The following is a 17,799-nucleotide window of genomic DNA, read 5'->3' as shown; positions in this document are numbered from 1 at the left end:
TTGGAGAGGTGGTGGCAATTTGCCTCAGCCGTGTGAGTGAGAAGTTTGGGCATCAATGCTAAGGGAAGCCGAAAAACAAGAGGCGTGTTAGGAATTGGATCGTGCTATCTATGGTGGATGAAAGAGAAACATGGTGCAAGTGTGTGAGTGTGTGTAAGTAAGGTTATCACTCAAGTGAATTAGGTTCCAAGATAGGATTAGCTTGGACTCATAAACACAATCTTGAGTATTGACTTAGCTTAGCACAAGCTCACCATAGACAAGCATGTAGTGCAAAATGAGTTGTTTTTTATTGATTCAAGAAATAAGCTTTAAGTAGCTCTACAGACTTGCTCCACAGTATGTGGGATAAATCAACTCTCCTCTCCTTGACTCACATGTTAGAAATTGGATCATGCTAGCTATGGTGGATGAAAGAGAAACATGGTGCAAGTGTGTGAGTGTGTGTAAGCAAAGTTATCACTCAAGTGAATTAGGTTCCAAGATAGGATTAGCTTCGACTCATAAACACAATTTTGAGTATTGACTTAGCTAAGCTCACCATAGATAAGCATGTAGTGCAAAATGAGTTGTTTTTTATTGATTCAAGAAATGAGTTTTAAGTAGCTCTACAGTCTTGTTCCACAGTATGTGGGATAAATCCACTCTCCTCTCCTTGACTCACACCTTAGGACAAAGCTCATACTTTACAATCCTCTCCTTGAGGTTTGGACTAAAACAAAATATTGAAGATGCACGATCCACACAGGCTAACAAAATCCACACAGCATGGTAAAATCCACACAAGAACAATCCACAAAGGATGGTGATGTCCACACAGGATGATAAGCTGGTATCCACACAGGAAAAAGTCCTCCCCTACAAGTAGAGAGTCCGTATCTTCAAAATGGGTCTTCCCAAACACTACCTTCGTCTTCGTCTTTTTTGTCTTCTACTATGTGAGCTGATCCCCTGTCAGCTCTCTTGTCTTCGTTGCTTCTACTGTTGCTTTTAACTGCTTCATGGTCTGACTTCGTATCTTCCCCTCGAATGAGTACTTCTGTCCCCTTTTTTGTGGTACAATCAAGCTTTATTCCATGCGTCATAATGACATGCAACAATATGCGAAAATATCCTATGAAAAGGTGTATGCAAAAATTAATGCTCTCTTCCATCTTGGTCATACTGCGGTGTTTCTCATACACTTTGTCACAAATTCTTCACACATGGGGAGATTTTAGCAATTTGGAGACTCTCCAATGTCAATGTCTATCCCATTACAAAAGCACACAATGTCATCCATGTAGACAAATATGATTACATACATTGCAAGAATTTTGTTGTGCTTGGTTGCAAGATTCCAATTTTAATATCTTCTTAATGAAATGTGAAGTACCTCTTCACTTGAGGTGAAGTCACCCTTCCCAGCCTTGAGTTCTTCTTTGATGATTGGAATTTACCTTCGAAGTTGGCTTTCGATGCCTTTGGAGCTCCCCTTTTTAAAAAATCTTTGTATGCTCGAAGAAGCCGCCTTTGAATGCCGGTGTAGAGGTTTTGCAAAAGCTTTGATGTAGCTTTGGTGGGAACATTGCCTTGAGATTGGAAGCTTTGGACCTCTTGGAGGTGCTCGGAGGCTTGAGGCTTTGGTGTGCTTGCCTTGGAGCTTTTGAGGTCGGGAGGAGCGCGGGAATGGGGTTCTTAAGGGCAATGGGCAAGGCCAAGGGCATGGGCTGGACCACAGCAAGCGTGGGAAGAGTGGCTCACAAAAGCCTTGAAGCTTTATTTACCTTGGAGTCGCGAGCAGCGCGGGAACCGGTGCTTAAGGCGGGCTTCACCCTTGAGGCAGTGCCGTGGGAAGGAGGGCCCAAGAGGGGTCGGGTATGTAGGGCAAGCGGGTAGCTCTTGGGGCACTCCGGGCAGAAAAGGGCAAGCGGGGGCAGGCCGAGCGGCGGGCAAATTTCCGGGCAGGTCGTGCAAGGCGGGGGCAGTGCCGGGCAAGCGCGGGCAGGGACGAAAAGGCTATGCTGCGTGTGAGCACTCCCTAGCGGACCCGCTAGCCGTCAAAAGATCCTTTTCATGGAATTTTCGCGTCCGCCTGCTCTCCCCAATTTAGTCAAGGGTTTTGACCACGCAACTTCAATGCCAAGAGTAGCTTTTCCAATTTGAGCTAGCCACCAAGCCTCACGGGCTTGCTTGTGGAAACACTCCGAAAAAGTAAATGTTAAGCTGTACTCGGTAGGTACTATCCCACATAAACTCACACACACACACAAAAGCCTCACACACACCTAAATATAGCAAATTAATTAATGAAGCATTCGATGTTGGATTTGGGTGTTTAGGGGCTCTATAGAGAGATTGTGAGGAGAGCTTCAAGATAATGGAAAAGATGCAAGTTGATAATGAAAGTGCGGGGATTAATTACAAATGCAAAAAGTAGAAAAATCGACACTATATGCACATAAATTTGAAGAGAGACGATTGCTAAATGATGTGACCAATCAATCAAGACACTAATTGATCATTGGGGTGATCAATTGAGAAAATATGCAAGATTTCTAAAGATTAATGCACCTACGCTCTCCTAATCAAGCCTACCTAGCCATGGAGGGTAGTGGCCTCTTGGGTGTGCCAAGGACATGCCCACACATAGCTAGATTAGTGCTTAATTAGTTAGAGATGCTACTAATACACACACACTAATGCATAATAACAATCCTAGCTAGCACACCATGGCTCTGATACCAAATGTTAGGAATTGGATCGTGCTAGCTATGGTGGATGAAAGGGAAACATGGTGCAAGTGTGTGAGTGTGTGTAAGCAAGGTTATCACTCAAGTGAATTAGCTTCCAAGATAGGATTAGCTTGGACTCATAAACACAATCTTGAGTATTGAATTAGCTTAGCACAAGCTCACCATAGACAAGCATGTAGTGCAAAATGAGTTGTTTTTTATTGATTCAAGAAATGAGCTTTAAGTAGCTCTACAACCTTGCTCCACAGTATGTGGGATAAATCCACTCTCCTCTCCTTGACTCACACCTTAGGACAAAGCTCACACTTTACAAGGCGTGACCAACTTGATGACTAAGAAGCATCATGCATGCCGTAAGGTGACCCTGTTGCCTATGAGTAAGTAAAGCTCAAGGAGAGTAGCTCCCAATCAGGGCAAAAATAAGGGCAGCTAGGGCTGGTCATCACTGCAAGAGAGAGCAGCCGCCAGGACGTGAGCAGGAAAAGAAGGCCGAGAGAGAGTTCTAAAAGCCACGTGAGAAGGAAGTAGGCTCGGGGGGCCTAGTATTGCAAAGGACGCAACCCTAAACCTTAAACCCTAAACCTTAAACTCAGGGAATCAACTTGCTATTTTGGAATCAAGATTTACACAAAGTATCACGACACTAGCTTGAAAAAATAATCGAGTACAAATGTGTATCCGAATATGTGTCCGACCATGTGGGCACCCATTCAATCAATCCGCTAACATTCCCCCCTTCCTAGCTCATGTCGTCCCTTGACACGACCATGTGGAATCTTGTTGTCAGGGTTGTCTTCAATTGTGTCTTGAAGGTTGGTCTTTAGCTTTGAAAGTGATTTGTTATTGTTGATGCTCCCCCCTTCCTTGAGTGATTCATACCTATTGGGTTGTTTTTGATGCGTATTTGAGATTTCAATTGTCAAGACAGTTTTACATTTTGTGCAGATGCTCCTCGTTGTTGCCACTTTTGGCTGTGAAGATGACATTTGATGTGCCTCCCTTTATCGTTGACTTGATGATGGACTCACTCTTGGTATCCTCCAATACTTCACTAACTTTAGTACCGTTGAGCTCTTTATGCTTGTTGTTGAGAGATTTCTTGATGAAGTTGTCATTATCCTAAAAAGTATGTTGGGATCTACTGTTGTAGCTCCAAGTTGTTGATTGATTTGGGTGTAATAATCTTTATTGCTGATGTAGAAGAAATATGTACAAGAGGATGGTGATGAGGGTTAAATTAGATTATGGTCTAAAACCTAGATGACCAAAGGGTAAATACCCAGTGGGAAAAAAGTGCCTTTGGTATAATCTCTTATTGGAGTTGAGCAGATGGACTTGAAGTACCTGTCATGCAATGTGAGCTCTTGGGAGAAACAAAGGAAGAGTGCCTAATGCAAGTGCCAAGTGTGGGACACTCTATATGCATATAAGAATAGAAAGAGTATTTGCCGATTCAGATTAATAGCTCAAGGTCAACCAGCACAGTATATGACGGTTCAAGCTCAGATGATTACAAAATTAATGATTACAAAGTGAAGCTAGAGGCGAAGAGCTTGAAAGTGCTAAGAAAGATAAAGCCAAATAAAAATAGTTCGGAACCCGATTACAATGTAGTAGGTCCTATTTATAGCTCTCCAAAGTTACCACAATAACTTCCTGTGGTAATTATTGCCAGTCTAATTGCTTCCTGTTGCTTCGTCTCCTAAGGGGCAATTCCCCCCTACTAGAACTATCTTCACCTTCTACATCCTTCCCTCATTTTTTACATTTTGGTATAATTACAAAAAATTTAAAAAATCCACCGCCTGATTCTGATTTGATTTTGTTGAGTTGGCCTATGTTCCTCATGAGTTTAGCCAATGTTCCTCATGATAGTGCTCTTTTGGTATGGCTTATACCATACTTTATGCTTGTTGAGTGCTTGACACCCTTATAGTTGTAATTCCAAGGGTGCCCAACCAAGGAGATCCCCAGTGCCTTACTGGAAAAATGCACCATCTAATTTTGAGATGGAACTACCCAGTATCCTTCCACTGAACCCGCTTCCTCTTGCCCTTCTTTGGTGTTGGTGCCTCAGAATTCCTAGTGCCAGCATTGTCCTTCTGAATAAGTCTGTAAATGGCCTCCTGCTCAAGCCGATTCCGCCTTTTAGTGAACATCTCAAATTCATAAGACTTGAGAGGATTGTAAGTTTTGGTGTTGGGATCATACATAATGCCGACGACAGGTTCTGGCCAATTTGTGACAATGCGAGGCTGTGTGGATCCATCCCTGTGGAAGAGGCTGATTTGTCTTAATTCTAGCTCTGAAGAGAATCTCAGCCATTTCTCTGTATTGTGCTACCAGTCCTAGTTTAGCAGTGATACCCTTTTCAAAGATTTTGGAAGACTCCATAGTTAGTTGAAGCAACTATTTTGTGATCTTCGTTAAACCTCGAAGCTGGATCTTCCACTGTTTGATATAGAGTTTGACCCTCTTCATTTTGCCTTGCAACTCCATGACATCATCTAATTTGAGGGCATCATTGATCAGTGTTTGCCAAGTTTTCCATTCCACAGTGGCCCGCTCATACCAATCTTGAAGGTCATTAGTGATACCGAAGTAGGTGAGCCCATCCACTGGTTCAGGGTGTTGGGGATACAAGGCCGGAAAGAATCTGGGCAGTTAAGATTCTTTAGTAGGTAATGCATACAGGAGAACTGGAGAATCAAGCACAAACTCTAGAAAATTTAAAATGGTTTGGTTCTCCTTCTGCACCATCTTTCTGGTAACCCGGACAAGCTGAAAGTGTCTTTGGAAAGCAGTTGCCTATTCTCCTACTGTCATTTGAGTCCGAGGTCCTTTGCTACTATAAGCCTGGTCTTCAATGATGGCCTGCACCCTCTAGTTTAGAACTCCTCTAGCAATTTGCATCTGAAAGTAAAATTTCTTTCAGCTGAGTTCTGACTTCCTTCATACACTTGTATGTAGGCCTGTTTTCAAATAGCAAGTCTAACTCAAGGTCTATCCTATCATTAGAAGTTAGCACCCACTCAGGTACCCTTTCCAGCAGAGCTGGATTCTACTGGGATGCACAGGCAATTGGCACACTTCTTGATCATGGAAGGCAGCTGATTTCTAGTGCTGTATCATTTCTCTGGCTCCAACACACAACATTTGAAAGCGTGCTAGATCAAAGATCAAAGTATCATCCTCCAAATACATCCTAGTAATAGGAGCGTATTGATGTCTTAATCTCTTATTCAGTGTGATAAGCTGTAATGAATGCTGCTCATTACACTTTAGGGACTCAGTCATAGCTTTGGATTTTCCTTTGCAGGCAGCAAGGTGCTGTGAGGTGTACTAGATAATCTCCAATGTTGCCCTTCTCTCCACTGCCTGACTGCCTGCTGATCATTAGACTGCTGGTCCCCCGTCTGCTGGTCTGGCTTGTCTTTGTATTGGTCTGGTTGGTCTCTGTTGGGCTGATTGCCCACTGTGGGTGGCAGCAAATCCACCAGCTCTAGAGCCTGAAGGTGGGGAAGGAGGGAGGTCATCATCTGGCTTGTCATCCTGGTTGTCCGCCCCTTCCTCATTCTTTTCTTCTTCCCTCTCAGAATCCTCATTAGGATTATTCTGTTTTTCAATGTAATCCAGAATAGATTGATTCGCTAATGGAATGTTGTATTCTAAGAGCTTATCTTGCAGATCACTTTGAATAGTCTCCATCAGGGCCTTCAGATTTTCCATATTCAGAGTGACATTGCCTTTTGGACTTAGAATATCAATAGGATTATTATAAACATATCCCTCTGTAAGAGAAGCCTTTACTGCGGTGTGAACCGTCATCAGTTCTTTGAAATCTGCCCGCTTCATTCAAAGTAGAGTATGAAATCGATCAACATCCCTCAAAATTGCTGCCTTGCCTTCCTTTAATTGCCTATTTTCTGTTTCTATCTTCAACAACTTTTTTTGCAGATCATTGATTGTCCTCACCGATTGATTCTCAGTATTAGTATTCCCGAGTCTTTGTGTAGCCACATCCTTTTGAAGTTTCTGAACCTACTACTGGCTACTCTCCAGTTCTTCTTTTAGCTTAACCATCTGCTCATTAGGAGCTGATGTATCCATCATCTGACCTAAGGTATTGACAATGGTATTCCATGATGATTGATTGGATAAGCATTGAGCAGCCATCAACTACATTTTCCTGGTCGGATTGAGCTGGCTCGTAAACCATTACGGGAGCCATATATGGTAATTTTGCCAAGTCAGATTTAAAATGTCAGTCGGCCTTTGAGGGGATTATGATGGAACTGCTGCATTTTATCCTTCTTGGATATGGATAAGGTTAATTCACTGAAAGAAATGTTGTTGGCTAGACTGTCAGGTACTGGACCCTTTTCATTATCTTTGACTACAGGCTGTTCAATGCTTATCGTTTCTTTGGAGCCCTTTCCAGTGCTGTGTCTATTGGGGTGTGTTTCTCCTACTGGCCCTTCCCAACACTGGTCTATATTGGAGTCTGTTCTTCAGTTGTGGCTGGAGTCTGGCCTACTGAAGCTTTTCCAGTAGGTAAGAATTTACCTGATTCTCCAGCTACTTAATAAAAGCAGTGCTTTGGCCAACATCATCCTTGGTTTCTTGGACCCACTGGCTTCCCCTTGTGTGACCTTCCTCGTTTGTCCAATAAGAGCCAGCTGATGGCATGAATCTTCTTCATCTGAAGACAAATCGACATTGTTAGTCTCTAGAACTGGCTTTTGACTACGAACCATCCGTACTTGGTCATTAGCATCCGACACAGCTGCCCAATATAAAAATTGCCAGACATACCAAGCTTTAAATACACTCTAGGATTTCAATTTGGTAGTCTGCTAGAGCATGTTGTGAGACAAAATCTGACATAAATTTATCTTGGATGTAGCATTTAATCTTAAGCTTTTCTGACACATATGTAGGGTTGTTTTTTAGGCTAACAGCCTCAACAACAAACCTGTAAACTAAGGGAACATCCAGTCCTGCTACTACTGGAACCCCTTGTGCACTGGATTTGTGTTTCTTCTTGACTGCTTCATCCTCTTTCAGAGCCACGTGTATCTATTCCACAGCTGATGTGGTCAGCTTTGGCTCATTAGGCATCTTGAAAGCATATGCAATGTCGTCAGGAGTTGCTGTGACTTTGACACCATTGACAACAACACTGCCATCCTCGACATTAAAAGAATCAAGAACCTGCTTGATTATTACCGATTCAAAGTCTATTTTTGTGGCCTGTACTACCACATGCAAGTCCCAAAGCCATAGTAGCGCTTCGGCCTGCTCAGTGAACACATACCTTTGTATCTTGCTATGTGGAATAATTGGCAAGGAAGCTTTAAGAAACAAAAAAAGGAAGCTTTAAGAGAAGTGATGATTGCCAAAGTTTCATCTATGGTATCCTGCATCTTCTCGGACATTTTCTTCCTACCCATGCACTGTGAGGACGGTAAGTTTGTAGAGGAAGAAGACTTACTTGGATAGTCAAAGCCATATCCAGGGGTGACGGGTAGACATATGTAGTGATTGATAGAGGTTGCTGACGATGAAGTTTGCGGTTGCAATGAAGACTCCTCAGAGCTCGGTGATGGCAGGGAGACATCGCACAAGAGATTTATGAGGAAGAATACCCACCCTCCTTACTGTTATACGCATTCGCACCATAAAATCTCCACTACTTATCGTTCTTAGAGTTTTGTGCACCGTCGGCAATGTGGCATACATGCATTGGCTTATTATACTTCCCATGTTCCTTTTAATGATTATCACTGGCCCTTTTTCCCATAAAAATTGGTACTGACTCAAACTCTTTACTGATGTTGCCACTGGCACTATTTTGTCATGCTGAGACTTTTCTGACAGCGTGACTGGCTTTGGTATTGGTTGTAGATGGAAGAGGTTCAAAATGGCTGGTTCTGAAAATTCCAAACCATTAGTATGTAGAATGCCAGTATCTTCTTTGCTCGAGGTTTCTTTATCATTAGAATAATATAGTTTAATCTTGGCCCATTATCAACACCTGGCAGCAGTAATACAGATAAATCTTTCAACCTTACTGTGACATTGGAAAGCACCCAATCCACTTCATACGGACCAACCCAAGCTATCTTTAGGTTTGGCTTCTTTGGGCCCAGTTTGGATTGATAGAGCAAAACCAAGTCGCCCTTCTGGAATTCCCTAACTTTGATTTTCCTACCATGCCAGTGCTTCCTTCTTTGCTGAAAAATCTCTTGTTCCAGCATAGCTCATTGTCTTAACTCATTCAAATGTGTTAGTTTCTCCAGTCTCTGATTAAGATTGTGATTAAAATCCAATCCATATTCCACCACCATCATGAGACTGGGAATCACAAATTCTATAGGCACTACAACTTCAGTACCATACACCATTCTGAACGGTGTCAGTCTAGTGGTAACTTTGTAAGCTGCCCTATAGGCCCATAGAGCATTTTGGAGCTTAAGATCCCATTGGTGTGGCTACTTCTACACAATCTTGGTGAGAATGTTCTTGATGGTTTTGTTACTGCTTTCAGCTTTCCCATTACACCTGGGATAATATGGCATTGAATTCTTGTGTTTTACTAAAAGCATTTTCATCAGAATATCCATAGTATCGTTAATAAAGTGTATTCCTTGATCAAACACAATCTCCACAGGGCATCCATAACGATAGATAATATTTTCAAATAAGAAGACAATAGTGGACTTCGCGGTGTTATCTGGAAGAGCCTTGGCCTCTACCCATTTGGTGACATAACAAGTGGCCATCAATATATACCGGTTCTTCCTAGGAGTAATCTTCTTGAATGGACCCATGAAGTCCAGACCCCATTTCATAAATACTTCCAGTGGTTGAACTAGAGTAAGTGGAGTCGTTGGTCTGCCCATCCTCTGACATATATTGCATGTTTTACAAAAACTTCAAACATCATATTTCAGAGTTTGCCACCACAATCCAGCCTGCAAAATCTTCTTATAAGTAATATTTGTGGAGAAATGTCCTCTAGAATCCCCTTCGTGTGCTTCAAAAATAACTTGCATTCTTCCTTGCATCAACACACACCTTTGAAGAACCCCATCTAGTCCTAGTCTATAGAGCAAACCTCCAATGATAGTGAACTTCAAACTCTTAATAATTAGAGCCTTCTTCTGATTTTGAGTCCAATTTTTTGGGAATCCTCCTTTAGAAAGGAACTGATATACATTAGACCATTCTGGATCTGTGGTTTCCTCAGCTATCATCTCGAGCAATTCTGTGTCCACTAGCTCCTCTCTTAAGGATACTTCTGCATAACCATCAGTGCTTCTAGACAAGAAATCAGCTCCACAATGGGATTTACCAAGCTTATGAAATATACGAAATTCAAATTCCATCAGGAACATCATCCATCTAATCAATCACCCTTGAATAATAACTTTGTTGATAAAAAATAGTAATGCCTGATCATCTACATAAAAATGAAACAGCTTGCCCAACAAATAATGTCAAAACTTAGTGGCACTAAAAAATATTCCTAAAGCTTCTCTCTCTGTAGTAGTGTATCCTTGTTCAGCCTAACTTAATCTTCGACTAGCAAAATACATTGTACAGTCATTCCTCCCTTCTGGTTGAGCCAAGATTGCTCCCATTGCCAGTCCTAATGCATCGACATGCACATGGAAGATAACTTTCCAATCTGGTTGCTAGAGTACTGGCTTACTGATGATGGCATTCTTTAAACACTAAAAACTCTCCTCACATTCAGCAGTCCAAATGAACTTGTTGGTTTTCTTTGTGAGCTCATACAAGGGTAATGCCTTGGAAGAAAACATATGAGTAAACCTTCTATAAAAGTTGATATATCCTAGGAATGAACTTAACTTTGATGCTATGCAAGGTGCCTTGGCTTGTTGGACACTCTGGATCTTATCATTGGCCATCTCTATGCCATTCTTGGACACTATATGTCCCATTAGCTGTCCCTTCTAAAGCAGAGAAACAAATTTGAATGGGTTCAAATAGATCCTCTATTCCTTACATCTTTGAAAGACTATTTCTAGAAATAACAAATGCTTCTCCTCTGTTGAAAACACAATGAAATCATTCATAAATATGGCAAGAAATCGATGAAAGAATTCACTGAATATTTCCATCATACACCGTTGGAACGTTGCTGGAGCATTGCAAAGACCGAATGACATGACCGGATACATGAATGCACCCCATTCAGTAATTTAAGTGGTTTTACTCTGACCTTCAAGAGAAATATTTAGCTAATTATAACCACTATAGCAATGAAGCTATACATCTCATGGCCTACAATCTCATCAAGAAGCATGTCTGTAATGGAAAAGGATCCTTAATTGTTTGAGCATTCAGATTTCGATAATCCACACAAACCTTGAGATTTCCATTTTTCTTGGGCACAACCACAATTGTAAACAACCAGCCACTACTGGCTACCTCTGTGATGAATCCAACCTTCAAAAGGTTGTCGATTTCTTCTTTGACCTTCTTGGCATAATTTGGATTCATTATGTACCGTTGTAGGTGCATTGGTCTGGAATCTGGCTTCAGAGGTATTCTATGTTGACAGACCTCTGGATCTACAGCTTTTAGATTGGTATGTTTCCATGAGAATACATCTTTGTACTTTTGGAACATGTGTCGAGCTTTTTCTTTCATTTTTGGGTTCAGATGCTTGTTTACCTTGATTAGGAGAGGATTTTTCTCAGAACCTAGATTCCACTCTTTGATTTCCTGATCATCTGGAAGCAACCAGTTAGGCCCACCTCCCTTCCTTTTGGTTGACTCCTTAGCATAATTCAAGGATGGTCCTTGTAGTTCTGAAGTGTCATTCTGGACTTTAGAAACTTCTTCATAATGCATTTCTTTAGTGGTCGTCGCTAGTGTACCAGAACCTGGGAATTCTTCTTTGAAGTCAATTAATATCTCTAGCTGTTCCGTTAGCTAAACTAAGCATTCTCCAAGATTCAATTTAGTGAACTGATGTGGAAATTGCTTCCTTTGCTTTTCAGCTTGGTCCTTGTCAGATAATACTACTTTTAGATTTATCGCGCCCAATGGAAAAATATTCATTGTCGCCAGCATTCTCTCAATTTTCTTTACCCCATATTTCTGACAAAGCTCCTTTGTTTTTGATGCCTTCCTCCAGCTTCTGGTGTTGTTTGTCTGGACTTGAATTCTTCGAACCCTGTATTGTCAAAGTTTGATTGGCGTAGTTGTGAACAACCTGTGCCGTTCGCAGCCATGGGCGTCCCAATAAAAACCCATATGCACCTTGCACATCCAAAACTAAGAAACTGGTCTTGAAATTTTCTTTTCCTACCCTTATCTGCATATTTTTTATCATCCGAGTTGCTTGCACAACTCTGTGATCCGCCATCCAAATCTTGAATGGTGTTGGTTTCAAGTTTGTGATTCCCCAGGATGTTGACACCTGCCCTCCATCCAGTATGACACCGGATAGTGGTTCCCGTTGTTTTTTGACTTTGTAGTCTACCTGGATCACCGACACTACATCATCCCTAACAGGTGCAAAGTCAACTGCTCTAGCGTCAGCTTTAATCTTCCTTCATTGTTTGATGAATTTCGCTGCTTCAGGCAAAGTTTTTTTGATGTCTTCTAATTCAACTGCCAGTTTCTGAATCCTTTCACATATCTTTACATGTATTTCCTCTCTCTCTCTCTCTTGATCAGAGTCATCCTTAAAACTTGAGGAAACAGAACCATCTGGACAATGTCAATCCTCTGCTCTAATGTCATCTTTACCTTCTTCACTGTTTCCTATTCAAGTTAGATCTGATTTGACATTATCTAGATTCTTCACCAGTCCTTGGACTGCAGCCAGCATGGTCTCAGAAAATCTAGATCCTAATTGATCTGACTGTCTTTTCTCAGAAGACTGGGTTGGTATCTTCTGAATGCCTCGAGCCTCGGAACTTTCTGGCTACTTTGGTAGCTTCTTGGCTAGATCTTCGGTGATCTTAGCCGCTAGTTCTCTCTGCTACTCCCATTTTCCAACTACCTTCTCTTTGCCCTTTGCCTTCCATACCTTTCTTTGTTGAGTCCATTTGCTAGTTTTAGCACTAACTAGTTTTGCCAGCTAATCTGGGATTTCCTCAATGACTATCCCTTTACTGCGTGTAACTTCTCTCACTGGAACTGGCTCTAGGACTTTCGCCTCAGTAGCCATATTAGTGAATGTCTCTGGACATTGAGCCTCAAAGTGCCCATACTTGCCACAAGTATAACAATTCAGGCTTCGGTTTTGAAAGTTACCCTGGCGCCGGCCCCGGCTAGTACCTCCTTGGTATCTGTCGCGCCCAGTACTAGTACCTGGTTTCTCTTCTTGGGGTATGCTAGTTGTCTCTACTCTGGATCGTTTAGCATTGGTAAACTCACAAACCTCATTAGGTTCCTTCCACACCTTTATTGTAAATGAGGCAATTATGTCATAGCCATTCTCATCGTAGAACTTTGTATTCGTAATCTTGTTTATGCACACATCTAGAGTAGCCAGTATTTTATCCCCTCCAAAGGGTTCAAACAAGTATTCAAGAAATGGCTCTTTAATGCAATACCCATCGTCCAATGATCTCTCTAGGATGCAATACTCTTTTCTCAGGCTACCCCATTTGGATGCTTTGCCCATCCAATCATGTGTTGGCTTCATCAACCAAGCAGACAACTGTGTTTTGGAATCCATATTTACACCAAAATCTTCCACTGGTATTTGATTACATCTCTATAACTATGGTCTTTTATGCTGACCTTGGTTATGACACCATTATCCCATAGATAGAGGCACTCATAGCCCCAATCTTGAACCATTTTGAGTTGATGCATGAATGACTGTCCCAAAATAATCTCAAAGTTGTTTCCTTTCCCAAAGTCAACTACAACAAAAGTGAATTAAACAAAGCTGCCAGATATGTAGACAACCTGCTACCATTATGTGTTCTCCTTTTATCAGACAAATATATCTCAGCAGAGACAACTTCTCATACAAACAATTTTCACAATTTATTGTACCCCCTTGCTCTACAAAATATAAAGGTGTGTAGTTCTCCTTATAATCAAACTTAATCAAGAAGCACATCTTTTCTAGGTACCACTTTAACTGTTCTCTCCTGCATAGGTAACACTTTTGAGCATATAATACTTTTTTCCACCTTTTGTACTACCAAAATCCTTCTTTAGAATCATGTCAGAACATTTAGGTATCATGGGAGCACCCTTAAATGGAAACTTAAAAACCTCTACCATCAATGTAGGAGTAAAAAATACAGTGCTAGAAATCATGCTTTTTGTTTTCCTTAGAATTTCTAGCTGATACTTTCCATAGAAATATACTTCCACTCACCCCATGGTAATAATGCAAAAGCATAAATTCCAATTCTCTGCAACCACTCAGCATTAAACTCTATTGTACAATCAATATCTACCTTGAAGTCCATGAAAGGATCCATGAGAGTTTTTTGAAGATTGGCCGTACCAAGAGGAGTTTATATTGCAACGTCTTCTTCTGCAAAACCTTCTTCTTTCTCTTGGCTACTACCATCAATGCTAACAATTGTCGTCTTATTGAGATGCAGCCTCTTTGGTGGTTCATCATCCTCGTGTACTAGCTGCATAGTGTTGGAATTCTTCCCCTTGGCCATGGCTAAGGGAAGTTGTACAACGGAAATGTGCTTGAAGAATTCGGGCCACCTCATGCATAAAAGACCTGCAAAATGGATTTGTTGTATTACACCTTCGATTAGCACACCCCACCTTACACACCTCTCTTCTTGTACCTACACTGCTATTATTGTGTTAAGTGAAGAATCTTCCCTCAAATCTATAAAATTTTCAAATCTTGCCCTTTTGAAAATTCCGAGAAACCAAGCTTTGACTTCAGAATATAACACACAACAAGATCCGATTGAACATTCCTGGAACATAGCCATCTGGTGACTCTGAGTTGGTGTTACCACAAATCCAATTCAGCATCATCACCAACACCAAGGTTTTTTCCCTATATTGAGTCCTAGAGTGCAACACTCTTTCTAGTCATGTCCTCTACAACACATTGATGGGCATTATCACTTGTAGCCTTGCTACTCTCCATCAACTTTTTAGGTTCAATCAACCCATCTAAAGGCCAATCCAAATGGGGTGGTTTTCCTTGAAATTTCTTCAACCTAGAATCATTCACAGGTTTCTCAATTCTAGTGTCAAACACATTAGCTACAATGAATGTACCTTACCCCAAGTATTCAACAATCTGATATGGGCCTTTATATCTTAAAGTAAGATTCCTTGGATGTGGCCCTAGTCTGGAGTTATAAAGCATCACCCAATCTCCAATTTGGAAAACTTTGAATTTGACATTCATGCTTACCCAATCTTTTCTCCTTCTTTGTATCACCTCAGTAATATATAAGCTCACCAATCTGTCCTCCTCTAGTTGCATCAAATATTTGCTTTTATGTTGCACTGACATTTGAGGACGCATTTTATCAGCACTAACTCTGAGACTTGGAACTAAAAATTACATTGGAACCACAACTTCAAGACCATATACCAATTTAAATGGAGTCATACTTGTGGTGACCTTGAAAGCTTTCCGTAAAGACCACAATGTTGAATCTAACTTCTGATCCCAATATTTTTTATTATCTTGAACAATCTTCTTCAAGATTTTGACCAAGGTCTTAGTTGTGCTATCAGCTTGTCCAATGTCCTGAGGATGATAAGCTGTAGATTTCTTATGCATAATCATATGAGTTATCGTCAATCCAAAAACTACTTCATTTAAAAAATGGCTTCCTCTATCACGTACTAGTTCCAAAGGACAACCAAACATGGTTATGATATTATGGTAGAGAAATCTAGCCACACTTTGAGCTTTATTGTCCTTGAGAGCTACTGTTTCCACCCATTTAGGAAAATAATATGTAGCAACTAGAATATATTTGCATCCCTTGCTTGTTGTAGGCTTCACTGGTGCCAAAAAATTCATCCCCCAGTTTTGAAAAGGTTCCAAAGGTAGTATTGGATGATTAGACATCTTATCCCTAGAATCAAGCTGATCCATTTTTTTGACAAAGAATGCTACTCTTTGCATACTCATGTGTATCCTTCAGTACTGTAGGCCACCATAATCCAGTTTGCAATACCTTTTTGCTTGTTATATCACCCAAAAAGTGTCCACCTGCTGCTCCTAAATGATCTTCTTGCAGCACAGATTTCTATTCAAAGTCAGGCACACACTTGGGGGATTCACCGTTTACTACGGTACCCTCCTATATAACTTGCGTTCACAGGGTATTAAAAAAATCCCTCTTTTAACATGTATTAATGAATAAAATGATCCCTTATTTTAGGATTTTTTTCCCAAAATTGAATACGAAAACCCTTTAATTTAATGTATCTCTGTTAAATTGCCTAAATTTTTTGTATTTTAAAACCCCTCTTTTCCAACTCATGCCATACATTAACATGATTACATAGTGCACCCCCCGAGGGCACACATCTCTTGATCACCTGATCAATCCCTTTCCTATATAAAGCTCTTGCCATAACCAAAAAAGTTCTACTTTTCAAAGAAAATTTTCTTCTTTGATCACCTGTAAAACCTAATGGCATAGTACCATCTGTCAAAAATATTAAAATTTGATCATACCATGAATCAAATATTGTATTCTGAACTTCAGACAATTCAGCATCAAGGAGATCATCATTTACACTCGTTGGATCTTCTTCAATTTCCAATCTGCTTAGATAATTTGCTATAGCATGCTCCTTACCCGGTGTATGTACAATCACAAAATCAAACTCTTGTAATAACAACATCCCATCAAGCTAACCTCCCTGTTAGCATTGGTTTCTTGATCAAATATAGCAATGCTTGATAGTCAACATGAAAAACCCACTCTGTTGCCCAACAAGTAATGCTTGTTTAAAGCATATACCATGCCAAGAGCTTCTCTTTCAATCACAATATATTTCCTTTTGGCTGATCTCAGTATTCTACTAGCATAATACACAGGTTTGAACCATCCTTTGACTCTGCTTTGCATTAAAATAGCTCCTATAGCTACATCTAATGCATCAACAAAAACATGTAAAGGTAAGCTGTAATATCGGTGCCACTGACAACATTTTCTTCAACATTTGAAATGAATTTTCCTAAGGTTAATCCCAAACAAAGGCCACACTTTTCTTTTTCAAATGAGTAAGAGGCATACAAACATTTTCCAAATATGTGACATACCTAGCATGCCATTTGACCTTAATTACTTTACATTCTCTGGAGCTTTGGCTGCTTTAATAACTTCAATCTTCTTCTCATCAATGGACATTCCTTCTTGAAAAACCACATGACCAAGAAGAAGTCCACTTCTAACAACAATCACACTCTTGAGAGGATTAAGACACATTCTAAACTGTCTACACCTTTCAAAACACAACTTCAAATGATGTAAGTGCCAATACTTCTTTCCAAATACTAAAACATCATCCACGAAAACCCTCATGAAATCTTGTAGGTATGGTTCAAATGTTTTATATGCTGTAAAATTGAATGATGGTGGTCCATTTTTTAAATCCAAAATTCATCAATGTAGATACAAAAGCTCCCCATTTTGTGATAAAAGTTGTTTTATGACTATACTCATTAGTAACCATAATCTGATTATAGCATAAACAACCATCTAGAAAGCTATACATTTCTTTCCCAGCTACTGCATCTAATATTGCATCACAAAATGGCATTGGAAATGGATCAGTGATAGTGGCTGCATTCAATTTTTTGTAATCAACAAATACTCTGATATTCCCATTTTTCTTGGGTACCACAATGATTGGTGACAACTATGTAACTTCATGAATTGGTTTCATAAACCCAATAGCTCGCAACTTATCAATCTCCTGCTTAACCCGTGCTGACTTTGGATTCATTCCATGCCTCTGTTGCACAATCAGAACTGCATCCTCTTTTATATTAATATGATGTTGATGCAAATTATGATCTATACCCTTAAGCTCAGAGTAGTCCCAT

Source organism: Adiantum capillus-veneris, chromosome 24 (genome assembly GCF_014529385.1).
Source record: "Adiantum capillus-veneris isolate H3 chromosome 24, ASM1452938v2, whole genome shotgun sequence".
Classification (NCBI taxonomy): domain Eukaryota; kingdom Viridiplantae; phylum Streptophyta; class Polypodiopsida; order Polypodiales; family Pteridaceae; genus Adiantum; species Adiantum capillus-veneris.
Note: the sequence above shows the minus strand (reverse complement) of the source record.